This window comes from Achroia grisella, unplaced genomic scaffold, assembly GCF_030625045.1.
Source record: "Achroia grisella isolate CSIRO2021 unplaced genomic scaffold, CSIRO_AGI_Agris_v1 utg628, whole genome shotgun sequence".
Lineage (NCBI taxonomy): Eukaryota > Metazoa > Arthropoda > Insecta > Lepidoptera > Pyralidae > Achroia > Achroia grisella.
This window is the reverse complement of record NW_026712968.1, coordinates 1,132,646-1,151,692: the sequence shown is the minus strand read 5'-3', so window position 1 is coordinate 1,151,692 and position 19,047 is coordinate 1,132,646. Positions and strand designations below refer to the sequence as shown.

The 19,047-nt window shown below is 34.2% G+C and overlaps 1 non-coding gene and 1 pseudogene across 1 annotated transcript; both read right to left on the bottom strand.

Annotated features, from left to right (window-relative positions):
• The window catches only part of LOC131849027 (serine protease snake-like), a 31,330-nt pseudogene extending 22,308 nt beyond the window's left edge, over positions 1–9,022 (bottom strand).
• A 5,159-nt stretch (positions 9,023–14,181) lies between these two features.
• Positions 14,182–14,254, bottom strand: Trnav-uac (transfer RNA valine (anticodon UAC)). Its single transcript has one exon. It is a non-coding gene; the product is annotated as a tRNA-Val (tRNA).
• Positions 14,255–19,047: the final 4,793 nt, after the last annotated feature.

Genomic DNA, 19,047 nt, shown 5'->3' with positions numbered 1-19,047 from the left:
TGCTCAACTAAAGTTTTATGTGTTTGGACTACACTTCTTCTTAGTCGGTACTCTTGTCAGAGAGGTCGTGGTCAACGTTTTGAATCACGATGAGTGAGGTTTTTGTTAATACGGCGCCATTCGACTGTAGCTTTCCGAGTACATTCGTAAACTGAGCACTTAGTTGCCTTGATCTGGTCTGTCCATCTCATTGGTGATCTACCACGTGGCCTGGTGCCTTGGACTACACACTACATTATTATCTTCGAGTCAAAAGTTTATCGATGACGTCATAACAAATAGATAACATGTAATTTGCTTTCTTACGCTTCTTAGTTGAATACTATAATAATTTATTATTTCTTATCCAACGGCCTCGCTGGTCTAGTGATTTAGCTTTACTTCCGATAGTCAGGGTGCTGACTACGTATCTGTTTTAAAATTATTCATAATGCAATGGTGCACCCCTCTATGCACTGGCTTACGCTGGCGGGGCACCAGTGGATGATAAGATAAGGATGCCGTCAGGTCATCATGTGATAAATTCACCAGGTTTTTATCATGATGGTTTCTAGGGAGAACCGCGTGGAGGTTAACCTAACATGGTACATTGCTAGCAATGGCGGGGGTAATCGTTATTTAGGAATATAAGTCAATTATCAAATATACATCGTCAACTGAGTGTTCTTTTATGTGCAAAATTTTATATTGGTTATGCTTCTGTAAATAATTACACAATTCTGTATTTCAGATAGCATATTACATTATTATATTATACAATTTTAAGAAATTATTATATCTATATTATTATTTAGTCTTATATGTCAATATTATTACTGTCATTACTATTATATTAATATAATCCCTTAACTCATTTTACATTAAAATAAATTCTTTTACCGTATAAAAACATCTCTCATTAACCAGTTGTTATTTAGTATATAATAGTTTGATCAATATTTCTATGTACATATTGTCTCTTTGAGTAATTTTATTACATTCTTCAATTTTTTTAAATAATTCTGTTTCTTTAATATACATATATAAAGAAGAAACGTTAAGATCTTCAAAATACTGTCTACATGAGTCAATGGGACCCAGACCGCAAATGACATTTTTTTTGAACAGCGTATAAATACCCCATAGTACATCACCATCACCTGATACCATCTTGTCCTAAGCTAAGAGGTTTTTTATGTATGATAATGTAATGGTGCACCCGCCTGCGCTAACGGTTTACGCTGGCGGGGCACCAGTGGATGATAAGATGAGCATGACGTCAGGTCAATTAGCACATTGTGAGAAATTCACCAGGATTTTATCACGATGGTTTCCAGGGAGAACCGCGTGGTTAGGAGCGAGGGGTCGTGGCTGGCAGTGCTCACCTTCTGCGAAGAAGTTACTTCGCAGAAGGAGGCGGCGGAGAGGGACCGGGAGTACGATCCTTCCGCCCCAATGATCCGCCGCCGGAGGACCAGGCGCAGACGTCGGGACGAGCCCAACTCCGTCCCGAGTCTACCCCCCACGGGGGCCGGGGTGCATGCCTTGAGGGAGGCACCACCCCACAACCAGGCCCCTGGAGGCGCACGCGTGTACCCACGCACCTCGACGAGAAGGTAGGGTGCAAGCTATAGCACCCTAACCAGAGAGAGGGGGCCTGTCCTACAACATCTACAGGACAGGCCAAGCCGCCGAAGTCTGGGTTGAGTGCCAAGTGCGAACCCCGGACGGCACCTCGAGGTATACCGTGTGGTTTTTTTAGTGGGTATGACGGCGGGGGGGTGACGGTTTTGTTGAAGATTTTTCCACACGATAAAAAAAAAAGGGAGAACCGCGTGGAGGTCAACCTGACATGGTACATTTCTAGCAATAGGTCGTGAGTCCACATTACTAACTTTCCCCTTGCCCCTGTTACTAGCCATTATTAAATGCTAGTGATACCTTTATGTATCGAATAGTAGTAGTATCAATTTATTTATACTGTCCCGGTAAACGTTGTTTTGCTTAAAATAAAATAAAAAATTAGGGGTGGACTATCCCTAACATTTAGGGGGATGAAAAATAGATGTTGACCGATTCTCAGACCTACTCAATACGCTCACAAAATGTCATGAGAATCGGTCAAGCCGTTTCGGAGGAATATGGGAACGAAAACTGTGACACGAGAATTTTATATATAAGATAATTTTATGTACAAAATAAAGAATCTTCTTTTATCAATATCAATCATAATTATTTATATAAAAAAAATCTATTAAAAAGAGCAACACACAAGTTTCTTGCTCATTCATCTTGTGATGAATCTGCATTCCGAATGAGTGGTAGAATCAAAATATTACTATTCAAAAGTGCTTGTAATGGGTTTATTTTCATTTGACAGCCTCGGTGGTCTAGTGGTTTAGCACACCGCTTTACTATCCGATGGTCGTGGGTTCGATTCGTAACAACATTTGTATTCATGAGTATGTCGGTTTGTATCGGTCTGGGTGTTTTCTATGTATAATATGTATTTATTTACAAAAAAAAAATGTATCCATGTATTTGTATCAGTTGTCTAGTACCCATAACACAAGCTCTGCTTACCGCGGTGCTAGATGGCGCTGTGTTAATTGTCCTGAAATATTATTATTATTATTATTTAAAAAAAAAGAACACAGAATACTAATTTTAATTTGTCATTCTGAGCTATATCATTGGAGGGAAAATACAAAATCCTTTACATGAGTACAAAATATTTGTTTTATTTTCAAAAGAACAAAATGATAGTACAATCACACTACACTACGTTACACACGTTTTTTTTTGTATCTGTATAGTATTTTATCTGTATACCTATATCTATATATGTATTGTACTATGTTGACTGACGAATGTATTTGTGTATATACTTTTAATTTTTGTTATTAATATTACCGTGTTTGTGTGTGTGTGCTTTTATCTATACATATAAATAAAATTGGAGTGTCTGTTTGTAATATTGAAATAACCGTTTTTTACTGCATGGATATGAATATGAATACGGTACATACATCAAAAAAACACTTTTAAAAATTTTTGTCTGTCTGTCTGTCGGTCTGTTTGTTCCGGCTAATCTCTGAAATGGCTGAACCGATTTTGACGGGACTTTTTTTGGTAGGTAGCTGATGTAATAGGGAGTAACTTAGTCTACTTTTATTTTAGAAAAATAAAGTTAAATTCCACGTGGACGAAGTTGCGGGAACAGCTATCGTAAAGAATTTTTTTAACTATCTATCTTTGTATCTAGGTAACTGTGTTCCCATAAGGCGAATTGTCTATGCTTATTATTATTAAAATGATAACATGAAATCATAACTGCATTGTAGGCACATGACGCAGCTCAAAACCGCAAATATAATAAAAAAAAGGCATCAATGCAACATATGTATTCAGTTTTCCTCGTCTAAACAAACATAAAAAGGTATTTCTAAATTGTTATTTTGATTGTATAGGTTTTATTCAAATAATGAACGTGGATGGATGGAATCAGAGAGGATACGCAGGATACACTTAGATTGTGGAATGAACTACCTGCCGAGGTTTTCTCACGAGACTACAGCATGGGGTTTTTCAAGAAGGGTATATTAAGGTTTCTTAAGGGTCGGCAACGCGCACGTAACACTCCTGGTGTTTCAGGCGTCCATAGGCTACGGTAACCGTTTACCATCAGATGGGCCTGCTTGTTTGCCACCTAAGTGGTATAAAAAAAAGAGGATGACCAAAAAAAAGATTGACTGTGTGAAAGATATGTATAAAAGGAGAGTATGCTTAGATACAACGGCTGATAGAGATCAGTAGAAGAGAGTGATATACTGCGCCGATTACAAATAATGGGATAAAGGCAAGGCAATGATGATGATGATGGATTTATTTAATTTATAACTAATTTTAAAAGAATTGAATAGAAAATCCTTTAGTTAAATAAACTTAATTCAAGCGCTTTTAGTCACAGTAATTTTTCTTAATCTACCGATCATTCGGAAAGCTAGAAAGATAAGACATCACAAACGAACGAGCCAGAAATTTGAGCGTTGCTATTAAAAATCATACACATATAGAAAGCTACTATTTCATAGACAAACATGGGCAGTATTTATACATACAGTTAGGAAAAAAATGGGATATTACAATGTTTATTTTTTATTGAGTTCCCGATATTTCGGCAGTGTTTCAACCGCCATGATCACGGGTAAACTGAAGAGCAGCGGGTAGATGGAAAATAAAATGTTTTATGGTCAGACATATAGAAAATAGAAATAATCTTTATTCAAATAAACTCATTACAAGCACTTTTGAATAGTCATATTTTGATTCTACCACTCATTCGGAACGCAGACTCATCACAAGAAGAATGAGCATGAAACTTGTGTGTTGCTCTTTTTAATAGATGTTTTTTTATATAAATAATTATAGTATAACAAGTAAGAGGCATGCGATAATTAACATAGAAATCGCTACGCACTCATTATTAGTGTAATCAGATGTCATATGCTATGGATTTAAAGATTTTCTATAAAAACATTATTGTCGTTAACGAATTCTTCAATTTTATGGTTTTTTGCAAAGGAACTGTTTTATTTGACATTTAAATAATTTTTCAGGCAGATTTATAACAGACTCTGGTATTTTATTGTAAAACCTTACGCAATTGCCATAAAACGAATTACTGACTTTAGCCAAACGACATTTAGGTAAAATCAGTTTGTTATTGTTACGTAAGCCTTTATTAGTGCAATCACTAACTCTTTTGAAACTGTCTATATTCTTCCTGGCGTACATGATATTCATAAATGTATTGAGAAGCAACGGTGAGGATATTTGATTCCTTAAAGCACTCTCGTAAGGACTCCCTGGAACCCATACTATAAATGGAGCGAATGGCCTTATATTCGTCGAAATATTCGTCTACCTTCAACAGTGAACTCAATAAAAATAAATAAAACAATTTTATCTTCGGTTTCAGTCGCAAGAAATTTATAGTTTACTAGCCGTGCCCGCGACTTCGTCCGCGTGGAATTTAACTTTATATTTATAGATTATTCTGACGTATAAGCTATATTACTGTAGCTTCACCAAAATCCGTTCAGTAGTTTTTGCGTGAAAGAGTAACAAACATCCATCCATACTCACAATCTTTCGCGTTTATAATATTATTAAGATAAGTTACTACTATGGTGGCAAACAGGCATACGGCCCATCTGATGGTAAACGGTTACCGTAGCCTATGGACGCCTGAGACACCAGGGGTGTCACGTGCGCGTTGCACCATTCCATTATCATCCACAAAAAATCTATTACACGTCATTTCTAATCAAACCTTGGCAAAGAAGCAGAAAGAAGAACTCAACATGTTTTTTTTTTCTCATTTCAGGGTGATTCCGGATCTCCCTTACAAATAGCTTCGAAAGACAACCAATGCATCTTTCATATTATTGACATCACGTCGTTTGGTAAGCAGTGTGCTAAGAGCAGATTGCCAGCCGTCTAAACCAGAATATCAACCCTTACATATATACATATATGAATACCCTTTCAACGTGGTAAGATCCAGTGATTTTTTAGAATTAACATAGTATATAGTTATTTGGGAAATAATAACACACTGCCTGTGTTATACATAGGCTGCATGTTACAAATATCTTTATTTTGCCTGAAAAGTGGTTTACATGATTATAAAAATAATAATTTATGTATCACACTTTTCACCAGAAACTGGCATGCAAAAATTAACAGTGTCTATTTATTATTATAAGAGTATACATATTTCTAAGTTTCATTTTTATTTTCATCATTATTAAATTAATTTTAAATTTCTGGGCAAAGTACTATGATTACCTACTTCATGAATTAAAGTACTCATCAACAGAGTAAAAACACTTATTGATCAGCTATCTTTTTAACTCTCTCCTGAACATATTTATCGGTAGTATTTTTATATCATCACGCAACTTATTGTAATTTTTTATTGACATACAATAGCCATTTCTGCTATACAAGTTTGTAGTATTGTATGGGAGAATGAGATTATTTGGATTCCTTACGTTAAAATTACAGTATTCACCTTTTTTTCTTAATGGAGTGATTGGTTTTAGGGTACAATGGGACTGACATGTACTTAGATGGTACAAAAGTCCCTAAATTTAAAAAGAAATTAAAAAAAAAACCTTTTTTTCTAAATAATTTGATGTGCATTCTTACAAATATGCACACTTCGTAGATATATTGACATGGAACAGTTAATACATTTAAATCTTTGTACAGTGATCTGCAAGATATACGTAGGTATGTCAACATTACATATTGCTCTGATGCATTGTTTCTGAGCTATAAGGACCCGTTTAGCATGATATGAGCTGCCTCAAATCAAAATGCCATATCTCAAAATGCAACTTACGTAGCCGTGATATGCCTGTAAGCTTGTTTTTTTATTACTAATCCTTGTTCCTTGTTATTAAAGATATATCCAGATTTATTTATTTATATAGAGAAATAACCAAATCTCTACAGATTACGCAATTGTCTATTATCGGTTGACAGTCTCGGTGGTCTAGTGGTTTAGCACACCGCCTTACTTCCGATGGTCGCGGATTCGATTCCTCGCACGGCACAAACATTTTTATTCATGAGTATGATTGTTTGTATATGTCTGGGTGTTTTCTATATATAATATGTATGTATTTACGAAAAAAATTTATGTATTTGTATCAGTTATCTAATACCCATAACACGAGCTTAGCTAATGAGATGGAGCTGTGTAAGTCTGAGATGTTATTATACTAGCTGTGCCCGTGACTTCGTCCGCGTGGAATGGTCATTGCATATAGCATTATATTTGCCCCCGTAAGGGTATCATTTTTAAACTTTGAATGTCATATTTATTTATATTTAAGCAACAGCCCTTTTTTGCATTACAAAGTAGGCTATTCCTTTCTCAGGGTCTAGACTGTCTGTTCAGATTTCATTTAAATCGGTTCAGTATTTATGACGTGAAAGCGAAACAAACAGACAGACTTCTATCGCATTTTTAATATTAGTAAGGATTGTATGTAGTCTAGTAACTATTGCTTGCCTTGGTACTAGATGGCGCTGTGTGTTGTCCTGAGAGGTTATTATGTTATATTACTAGTTTTTTTTCAATACTAACCATTGCTCTGCGCGGCCACCCGGCTGACAAACAGGAAAATGATTACAGATGTAATCATTTCTTCATACAAACAGCGCTCGTCTCAGGCAACTGATCGGCTGCAACACAACATTATATCTTTTTATTTATTTGCATACAGATGCGACTTTGTCCGCGTGAGAGAGGCGTTAGGTAGCAAATATAATGTATATAATAACCTTGACCAAATCCATTGTTCCAGCTTATAGAATAACGAATTACCATATCAACTTTCATCCCCTATTTTATTTTACTCCCTAAGGGTAACGCTTTTACAAACTTTGAATATCATATTTATTTATATTTAATCAACAACTTAAACAATAAGTCACAAGCTTCTAGCTTTAAAAATGACAATTCTTCCATATCTCCTCTTTCAACCCTGTTTTCGTTTATTAAATTAAAAAGTAGCCTAAGTGTCTAAACTATCTGTGTACCAAATTTCATTCAAATCGGTTCAGTAGATTTGGCGTGAAAGCGAGCCAGACGGACAAACATTTATAATATTATTTATTATAGTATATTAGTGAGTATTTAAAATATAACGGCAAGAAAAAATATTAATACAATAAAATATTTTTGATTTTTTATACAATTCCTACAGCGCTATAATCCCTTGGTAAGCAAAGCTTGTGGTATGGCTGCGTACTACAACAGTTAATGTAAATATATACATAATATACATAGACACCCAGACCGATACAAACAATCATACTCATGAATACAAATGTTTGTGCCGTGCGAGGAATCGAACTCGCGATCATCCAGTCTAAGGTGGTGTGCTAATCCAGTAGACTACCGAGGCCGTCAATATAACGAATTATTTGCAAATATATATATAACGTTAATTTCAGTAATAAAATTAATTTGTTCAATAGGTCGACGTTCATAACAACTAAAACTCAACGAAAGAGAACTCTTACAGAGTTAAGTTCTCATTCCTTGTACATCTTTATTTAATACTACGCCTGTAATCGCGACTTCGTCCGCGTGGAATAACTATGATAGATTTATTTTTCTAAAATAAAAGTAGCCTAAGTCACTCCTTATTACATCAGCTACCTGCCAATAAAAGTCCCGTCAAAATCGTTAGCCATTTCAGAGATTAGCCGGAACATACAGACAGACAAAAATTGTAAAAAATGTTATTTTGGTGTATATGTACCGTATTTACATTCCTTTTGCATGTAGTAAAAAACGGTTATTTCAATATTACAAACACACACTCAATACTATTTATATGTATAGATAAAGTATATGTTTGTGATTTTGTGTACAATAAAGAATATTTATTTAATAAAAAAACATAAGTGAGTAACCACAGAAATAAACTTTCTACAGAGTAATTAACAAAACTGAATCTATTGATTAACCTGTAATGGTATAATCAAAAGAAATGATTGCACAGTTTCACATATAAATAGATTTGTTGTAAGTGAGGCAAGATTGCAGCTTCGAAGTGTATCTTAAAAAAAAATTACCACAGATTCCAACAAAAAATCTTTTGTTTTTCTGAGTCACACAACTCTAAAGTCTATCTACAAACTTACAACAGATACAAAAAAATTATGTGTCAAACAAAAATCCCATCATTGCGTAAATAAACAAAACAGAAAAAAAACAAACCCGTTTTATTTGCTGTCCATTAACACATTTCGTGGAATAAAAAAAAAGAACTGTCATAGATGATTTCTACGCGCCAAAATTAAGAATGCGAATTAATTATACATATACATTCCTGTGTAAATTAAGAAAATATTAATGATAGAAAACGGTAAATTTACCTGCTCGCGTCCGATCCGCGATGTATAATATCACTAACTAGCTCCACTGACAGGGGAACCTGTTGTTTGGCGCGCAAAGAATATTAAACGAGACTGTGCATATCAAATTAGTTACTGCCTACGGGCATTACACTCCGTTTTCAAATCAAATCATTTATTTACAGAGTACAGTATTTATAGAATAGAATAGAATAGAAAATTTATTCAAATAAACTTAATTTAAGCACTTTTGAATAGTCATAACAATTTGTTTTTTATCTACCACTCGTTCGACTACCAGCCTACACTCCATTTTCAATTCAAATGAAATAATTTATTTGCAGAATACAGTGTTTACATATATAATATCATCATTACATAGTATAAAACAAAGTCGCTGTCGCTGTCTGTCCGTCCCTATGTATGCTTAAATCTTTAAAATTATGCAACGGATTTTGAAGCGGTATTTTTAATAGATAGATGTACATGTACACCCGTGCGAAGTCGGGGCGAATAGCTAGTTAAATATAATGTCCAGTGTATTCAGCCTGCAAATTTTTATATTTTACTAGCTGACCCGCTAACGTTATTATACAATATAAATTAAAATCGCTAAAAAATATAGGTAGGTGATAGAAGGGTGGAAATTTAGGGTTGTATGTATTTTTTAATGCCACATTATAAAATAATAAAAATAAAAAAAAAATTAAAATAACGGGATGACTGGAAGAGAAAAACATTTTACGCCGACCTACCTAATATATGGGATAAGGAAGAACCAGATGATAATGAATTTAAAAAAATGTTAGGAGTGAAGAATCCCTATCACTTAGGGGTATGAAAAAGTGACCAATTCTTAGATCTACTCAGAATATGCGTTTAATATTTCATAAAAATCGCTCAAACCGTTTCGGAAAAGTATGGTAACTAACATTATGACACGAGAATTTTATATATAAGAAGATATTTCTTGACTATTGCACACACTTATTAATATTAAACATAAGAGTTTTTTTTTAATTTCCATTGTTACAGCGACTTTATTTTCCTAGGCATTATATGGTAAGATTTCGAAATGGCTGTTCTGCGTTGAATTCTATTGCAAATTATGGATCTTTGGAATGTATAAATGACTATTAAAATATACTCGTTCTTACATCTTGAGCGATACCAACATTTGCGATGCGATGTGGTCACTGATCATTTATAGAATTAGTAATGGATTCAATAATTAGTATATCTATCTGCATAATAATAGTAATTGTATTTATTTTTTCTTTTTTTTTTTAAAGTTTTAATAATAAAGTAATAAATTTATATATAAAATTCACATTTTTCGTACGTAGCAGTTAATCTACTACGTACAAATATTAGTAACAATACACTACTACCATTTATAATATTTTTTTATACATATAATATTGAAATTCCGCTCTTTTTTATTTATATGTATGCGTTACGCTCCTCTCCATAAAGGGGCCGGTCTTTGCTTTGCTTATTTTAGATGACATGGGGGTGGGGGTGTCTAGATGATGAGTACGTCATCGGTAGTTATTTACTTTTCTACACGAATGGCAACCCTCACATTGTCTGCTAAAAACAATATACTAATTGAAAAATGTTTACGTAATCGTTAGGGGGTAAGAACTTTGCTTATTTTTGCTGACAAGGGGTTGTGGTGATTTAAGAGGAAGGTTTATATGTATAATATATTTCACCCGTGCGAAGCCGGGGCGAGTAGCTAGTCAACTATAAAAAACACATTTCATTTCAACAGACGGACAGGCGAACAACACTTCCGGATATATAATGATACTATGTATTGTGTGGATTAGTTTTTGATATTCGCATATAAGGAAAATCTTTCCATCTAGATATTATGTAGGAAAACCCTATGAATGTTTATCTAAATAATTTTACTGAGAACGCTAAATATGGCTAAACTATAAAATAAACACTAAATGCAAAAAATGGATGTGTTCTATTTTAGAACTATTTCAATTAGATTACATATTATGTCGGAGAGCAGGGGGAAAGGGGGTTGTTTTTCAAGGGTATATTAAGCTTTATTAGGGTCGGCAACGCGCACGTCACACCCCTGGTGTTTCAGGCGTCCATCATCATCATCATCATCGCAGCCCGGAAGACGTCCACTGCTGGACATAGGCCTCCCCCAAAGATCTCCACGACGATCGGTGCTGTGCTGCTCACATCCAATGCCTTCCAGCGATCTTGACCAGATCGTCGGTCCACCTTGCTGCGTCAGGCGTCCATAGGCTGTGGTAATTATTTACCATCAGATAGGACGTATACTTGTTTGCCACTATCCTAGTATAAATGCCCTGGTTCACCTTCATGAAAGAGGACTGGCCGAAAGGTGTGGTATATCGGCGCTACCGTGGCAGATTACCGTCTTCAGTGCCGTGATCACACAGGCAATATCATTGTATTAGTTTTAAATATTATATTATATGTATGTTAGTCCATAAGGTATTTATAATATGGGCTTAGTTGCCTGAAATAAATGAATAAATATAATAAAAAAAATTACCCCATTCCTAGCAATGTACCATGTCAGTTTGACCTCTACGCGGTTCCTCTGGAAACCATAAATTCCTTGTGAATTTATCGCGATGTGCTACCTGACCTGACATCATGCTCATCTTATCATCCTCCACTGGTGCCCCGCCAGCGTACCGTTAGCGCAGGCGGGTGCACCATTACATGAATCTTATTACCTTTATTATTTATATTATAAACTGGTTCTTAACATGAAAAAATACGCTAAATAAAGATATTTATCTCTCTCAACATTTCGATTAGGTTGCACTAACCGTGGTCACGCGTGCACCTTTGCATTACCGTCCATAAAAAAGCAAGGTAGTTGTTTTTGTTTGTTCTTAGTAATGTGGAGTACTGTCCCCATTTCTAGCTTACTAAACAAGCTGCTTGGAGACTGAAATAGGTTAGACTGAGGTACCCACGCGGACAAGTTTTTACAAAATCATTTATTCATTTAGTACATTTTAGTCGCTTATGAACGTCAAGTTTATTACTATATTTTCCTACCGTCCAGTTCAGTATATAGATTCATTTGAAGAACTGGTAAGAAACTCAATTGATTACTTTTTTTTAAAAGCCAGTTTATTTACAATGTTTATTTATATAGGTGTCTATGTCTAACATTAAATGAAAATCCCGTGCATGAACAACTATTGCCATGCACGCTCGTCATTCAAGTAATCGCTACTAAGTAAATATGATATTTTTTATCCAACTGTCCAGTTCAGTGTACAGTGAACTGGCAAGAAACTCAACTGAATTTATTTTTATAATAATAAAGACATTTATTCAGCATTACAGTATTCTTAGATGCTATCTATCTTATATACTATACAACTTAAAAGCTAAAACATACTAGTAACGCTGAATGTGACTCCCAAGATTATAAGATTTTATATATAAGATTTCTAGTAAATTGCAATGACTAAAGTTGGCACGTGTAGAAAGTACGCTACATTTTTTTTTCGATCGCGGATCCCAAAGTAATGATGTGATGTGATTAAAGTTGTAGATTAATATATATTAGAAGAAGATTGTAAATATAAAATCCATTTTCCTTATGTTCTAAATATATGCTTCGAAGGTATAAAAAGTTATGAATAAAATGTAATTTTAGCTAACGTTTTCATACCGGTTTGTCTTTAGTAAAGTCCAGTTGAAAAATCACGTTTTACAGTCAATTAGCTAAGCATCTTTGAAATGATCACAACTGGAATGGCAATGGTTATTGCAATTATATTATGTTTTAATGTAACTCGAATGGCAAACAAGTTGGTGGACTAATGGCATATTGTAAACGTACGGTTTTTTTATGTATGACTAACTGTGCTCGGAACTTCACCGCGTGGAATTTAACAATAAAGTTAGAGAATTTTTCTATAATAAAGGTAGCCTAAGTTACTCCTTATTACATCAGCTACCCGACAATAATTCCTGTCAAAATCGGTCCAGCCATTTCAGAGATTACCCGGAGCAAAAACACAGACACAAAAATTTTAGAAAATGTTATTTTGGTGTATGTACCGTATTTATATTCATATGCATGTAGTAAAGATGGCCGTTGGGGCGGTAAAGTCCTCGAGTGGCGACCACGGACCGGAAGACGCAGCGTGGGAAGGCCTCCAGCAAGGTGGACCGACGATCTGGTCAAGATCGCTGGAAGGCATTGGCTGCGAGCAGCGCAGGACCGATCGTCGTGGAGATCCTTGGGGGAGGCCTATGTCCAGCAGTGGACGTCTTCCGGGCTGCGATGATGATGAGGATGATGCATGTAGTAAAAACGGTTATTTCAATATTACAAACGGACACTCCAATTTTATTTATATGTATAGATAATGGAATGGTGCACCCGCCTGCGCTAACGGTTTACGCTGGCGGGGCACCAGTGGAGGATGTTAAGATGACCACGAGGTCAGGTACTAATAGTCATATAAACTTTCGAATATAACTTTGATTTTTAATCTACCACTCATTCGGAATGCAGATTCATAACAATAAGAAAGAGAAAGGAAATAGCGTGTTGCTCTTTTAAATAAATAAAATAAAAATAAAAAATTCTTTATATTTATATATATTACAGTGGACCCGCGGTAATCCGGCCCCTGTCTAATCCGGCCCCCTTGTAATCCGACATTGTCTATTAAAATATTACTTTGACAATATACTTCAGACTGCATATACATACATACATACATATATAACATAGAATCTTATCATTGGATCTATAATTTATATTACAACTATATAAAATAATATTACGACACTGATTGTCGGACTACCGGGGGTCCACTGTATATATCTGAATATATATTATATTAATATTTCACTTTTATTTATTATAATAACTCTTATTTATTACAACTAAGAAGCGAACATATCAAATTACTGCGAGTATAATGTTGGGAACGGATAAGTGTCTAAATTCCATGTCAGGTTGACCTCCACGCGGTTCCCCCTGGAAACCATCGTGATAAATTCTTGGTGAATATGTCACGAAGTGCTAACTGACCTGAACTCATGCTCATCTTATCATCTTCCACTGGTGCCCCGCCAGTGTAAACCGTTAGTGCTGGCAGGTACACCAATCCATTATCACCCATAAAAAATATATATTTAATATATCTATGTTTTTGAAACACTGATAGCAATATCATTAACAAAAAGAAATTCTGGTAGTATTGTAAAAACAAAAAAATATGATTCCGGCCAGGATCGAACTGGCGGCCTTCTGCGTGTAAAGCAGATGTGATAACCACTACACCACGGAACCAGATAACAATAATTGCCAAATTATGTATTACTATATTAACAGTAACGTATTCTAATAAAAACAATTAATATTTTAGTTTCAGCCATTGTATAATAAATAATACAACTTAATCATGACTTTAATAAAATTAAAGTAGTTAATTTGTGATTATCGTCGAATAATGTGTTCCATTCTAAATAGATTCATACTTTATTTCGATAGATGGCAGCACCAGTATCGAAATAAAATGAAGTTTACGAATTTTATTATTATTTATTAATGTGTTATTATAATTTTATTAATGTGATAATAAATTTTAAACATAAAATGATATATTTATTATGTGGTATTGTAAAAAATATCTTAAATATGAATATTTTCTTGTGTGTATAACATATGAAAATATTCTCCAATGTAATTATTACAAACTTCTACAATTAATTGAATAATTACGTAACTATTAATATACATATAAAATTGTACACAAACAAAAGATATAGCTCTTATTTAAAAAAAATACCATAAGTGATAATGAACTACAATATTACAAATAGCGCCATCTTTTGTCTAGTAGTAATATATAAAGTTTTATTAGTTCTCATTAGTTTAATAGATGGCGCTGTCGGTAAAAATTTAAAATTATGTTACATTGATACATTATAAAATAAATTTATATATTGATTATTTTAATATGTTTATTTTTTTATGTGCTTTATTATTCTTACCGCTATCGAGTTATTTTGAAATAAGGCTTTTTTCAACCCCACTTTCATTTTTTTCATCAACATCCCGTTAACTTATATAAAAATTTATTTCTGAATAATATTCATAAATAAATTTTTATATATTTATTCATGTATTTGTGGAGTTATTTTTATATATTACGTTAAAACTGGTCACACGATGGTTTAATTTAATATTTTACTGAACTATGTTATATAAAGTAGTTTATAATCAATTATAATATATATGTATAGGTATTCTTAACACGTTATACGTAAATTAAAATGAAATAAATACATTCTAAACACGAATTGATACGTTGGGAGTAGGTAATTAATAACTATATTTGGGGTTGGAGATTTAAGTGTACGCGAAAGGTCGCGGTTAGGGTTGCTACCCTTAATGTTAACGGCAAAATCCATGATTAATAAATAATAATAATAACAAGCCTGGACAATGTCACAGTGCCGGTGGTAAGGAAATTGTCAATAATGTGGACTGATGATGTCATTGCTGCAAGACAAAACAATGTTATTGCTATTTCAAGGGTATATTAAGATTTCTTAAGGGTGCACGCACCACCAATGGGTGCCTGTAACACCTCTGGTGTTTCAGGCATCCATTGGCTACGGTAACCGTCAGATGGGCCGTATGCTTGCTTGCCACCATCCTAGTATAAAAAAAATTACCCCATTCCTATCAAAGTACCATGTCAGGTTGACATTCACGCGGTTCCCCCTGGAAACCATCGTGATAAATTCTTGGTGAATTTTTCTCGATTTGCTAACTGACTTGACCTCATGTTCATCTTATCATCCTCCACTGGTGCCCCGCCAGCGTATACCGTTATCGCAGGCGGGTGCACCACCCCATTATCATAAAAAAAAATGTCATAGTGCCATCTAGCGACAACTTAAGCAAAACTACAAATAAATAAATAAATATCAGCCTATGTGTTTATTCTTGCTAATTTCTAAAACGGCTGGACTGATTATGGACTTTCTCTCGCAGATAGCTAATGTTACAAGGAGTAACTTTTGACAGGACTTTTATTGACAAGCAGCTGATGTAAGAACGAGTAACTTAGGCTACTTTTAATTTAGAAATTTCAGTTAATAAATATAAAAAAAATACTCTTTTACTAATAGAATATATATTTATATTTATTCAAATAATAATATAATGACTTAGGAATGGTATTTTTATTATTCTCCTTCTCATTCGGAACGCTGACTTATCACAAGAAGCGTTTTTCTTCTAAAGTCCTACACGCAGTGCTCGTTAGCAAGAGACTCTTTCAAATAAATGTATTTTTTTAATGCATAAATAACTAATTACATAATTTATACATATAAATAAAATTGTAGTGTCTGTTTGTAATATTGAAATAACCGTTTTTTACTACATGCATATGAATATAAATACAAAACATACACCAAAAAATAACTTTTTAAAATTTTTGTCTGTCTGTCTGTCGTTCTGTTTGTTCCGGCTAATCTCTAAAATGGCTGGACGGATTTTGACGGGACTTTTATTGACAGGTAGCTGATGTAATAGGGAGTAACTTAGGCTATTTTTATTTTAGAAACATTATTTTATTTAAAAAAAATTAAATATAATTCCACGCGGACGAAGTCGCGGGTACAGCTAGTAACAAGTAAGAGGCATGCGATAATCAACATATGTAGAAGTCGCTACGCACTCATTATTAGTGCAATCAGATAATATTGTCAGTGCTATGGATTTTGTTTTTCTACTAAAACATTATTATCTATTACAAACTGGTTAAATTTATAATAAGCTTAAAATGTATTTTATTTGTAAAAATGTGGCAACCCCAACAATAGCACGCGATGGCATAATGGCAATGAACTAACAAACTGTACGATGTTATATTGGGAACAAAGAACGTGTTACTTGACATATGATTGATGAGTTGTATAGTCATAGATGTATTAATAGATAGAAATAATATTAATAGACAATCATAGCGGTCATACAAATTGACATACATATTTATATATATTAATATCACTAACTGCACACGCGACTTCGTCCGCGTGGAATTCAACTTCATTTCTCTAAAATAAAAGTAGCCTAAGTTACTCGTTATTACATCAGCTACCTGCCAATAAAAATCCCGTCAAAATCCGTCCAGCCATTTCAGAGATTAGCCGGAACAAACAGACGGACAGAGAAAAATTGCAGAAAATGTTATTTTGGTGTATGTACCGTATTTATATTCATATGCATGTAGTAAGAAACGGTTATTTCAATATTACAAACAGACATACCAATTTTATTTATACGTATAGATGTATAGATTGATAATTGTAATTTCATGTATGAATCATAGAAACAAAGTAGTTTGGTCTGTATATTGTGAGTGTTGATTTATTTATGTATATGTGTAGGTGCGGGCGGACCCTCTGTGACTAATGACAGCTTAATAAAGGGTCCCAAATATAGCACCACCAAGTGGATCAGTCAGCAACTAAGTATTTTTAATCTTCTTATATTTATATATATATATAAAATTCTCGTGTCACAGTTTTCGTTCCCATACTCCTCCGAAACGGCTTGATTTGATGATTCTCAAATTGAAAATTCATGATTCTCATGAAATTTTGTGAGCGTATTGAGTAGGTCTGAGAATCTGCCAACATCTATTTTTCATCCCCCTAAATGTTAGGGGTAGTCCACCCCTAAATTTTTATTTTTATTTTTTAGACAAAATTTTTAGTTTCTATGTTTTTATGATACAACATACAAAAATACATACAATCCTAAATTTTCACCCTTCCAGCTTCAACCTCTTTTTTTTAATAGCGATTTTAATTTATATGGCATAACAACGTTTGCCGGGACAGCTAGTATATATATATATATATATGTAGCTGGCCCGCAAAACATCGCCTGCATAATACTTACTTGACATTTATCACTATATTTCGCCCAATTTACATAATATCTTTTTAAATTATAGCCTATAAGTCATTCTGATGTGTAAGCTACTAACTACAACTACTAACAGACCCGGCCACGCGTTGCTGTGGCTAAGGTTCTTGAATAAAATAATATTGCGACTATAAATTGAGATGTAAGCTATCCTATCTTTCAAGTTGGATCAAATTGCACACAATGTGCAAATCAAATTTGCAATCGGTTCAGTAGATTAGGAGCCATCGCGGACAAACAACGTGACACATAATTTTTATATATAAAGATATCTCATTAATATTATAAACGCAAAAGTTTGTGAGTACGGATGTTTATTACTCTTTCATGCAAAAACTACTGAACAGATTTTTATGAAACTTTACAATAATATAGCTTATACATCAGAATAACATATAGGCTACACATTTCACGCGCGGGCATAGCTAATTATATATATTGAGTTTAGGTTACCCATATCTTTTCTTAATCATAATAAATATTAAATAATAATAATACTTTAGTACAATTCACACAACGCCATCTAGTCTCAAGCTAAGCAAAGCTTGTATTATACATATATTTAAAATTATATGTAAGTATAGAATCGATTGATACTTTAATAGAACCTTGCGTTCAGATCCTTGTGGGGTTGAAAGGGAGGGAACAAGCGTGGGTCGTTTTAACACAGAGTTGGCTCTAGGTCCACTGATGGGGTGCAAACTTAACTGGGGGCGAAGATTACTATGTTAGTAATAGGGTCTTATCCATGTGGGGTTGAAAGGGAGGGCAAGAGTGTGGGTCTCTTTTAACAGAGTTGGCTCTAGGTCCTGTGATGGGGTGCAAAATCACAATCTCGTTCTCATTCACATATAAAACAATTTTTTTGGATCGTGGACGATCACACATGTCTGATAAAGTCCAAATAGCGGTAGGCAGTTCACTCAATAAGAGAGAGAGAGAGAGAGAGAGAGAGAGACGGCGAGCTGTCGTACGGATGACAACATCGTCATAGCCCACTACATAATGAACTCCACAACCTCATTCCTACAGAACCGTTCCACCACCATACAACAAAACGTAGAGAGCGGCTCCACATATACACTGTTGACATTCCTGCTGCTCGAACCAACCGATTTGCAGCATCTTTCATC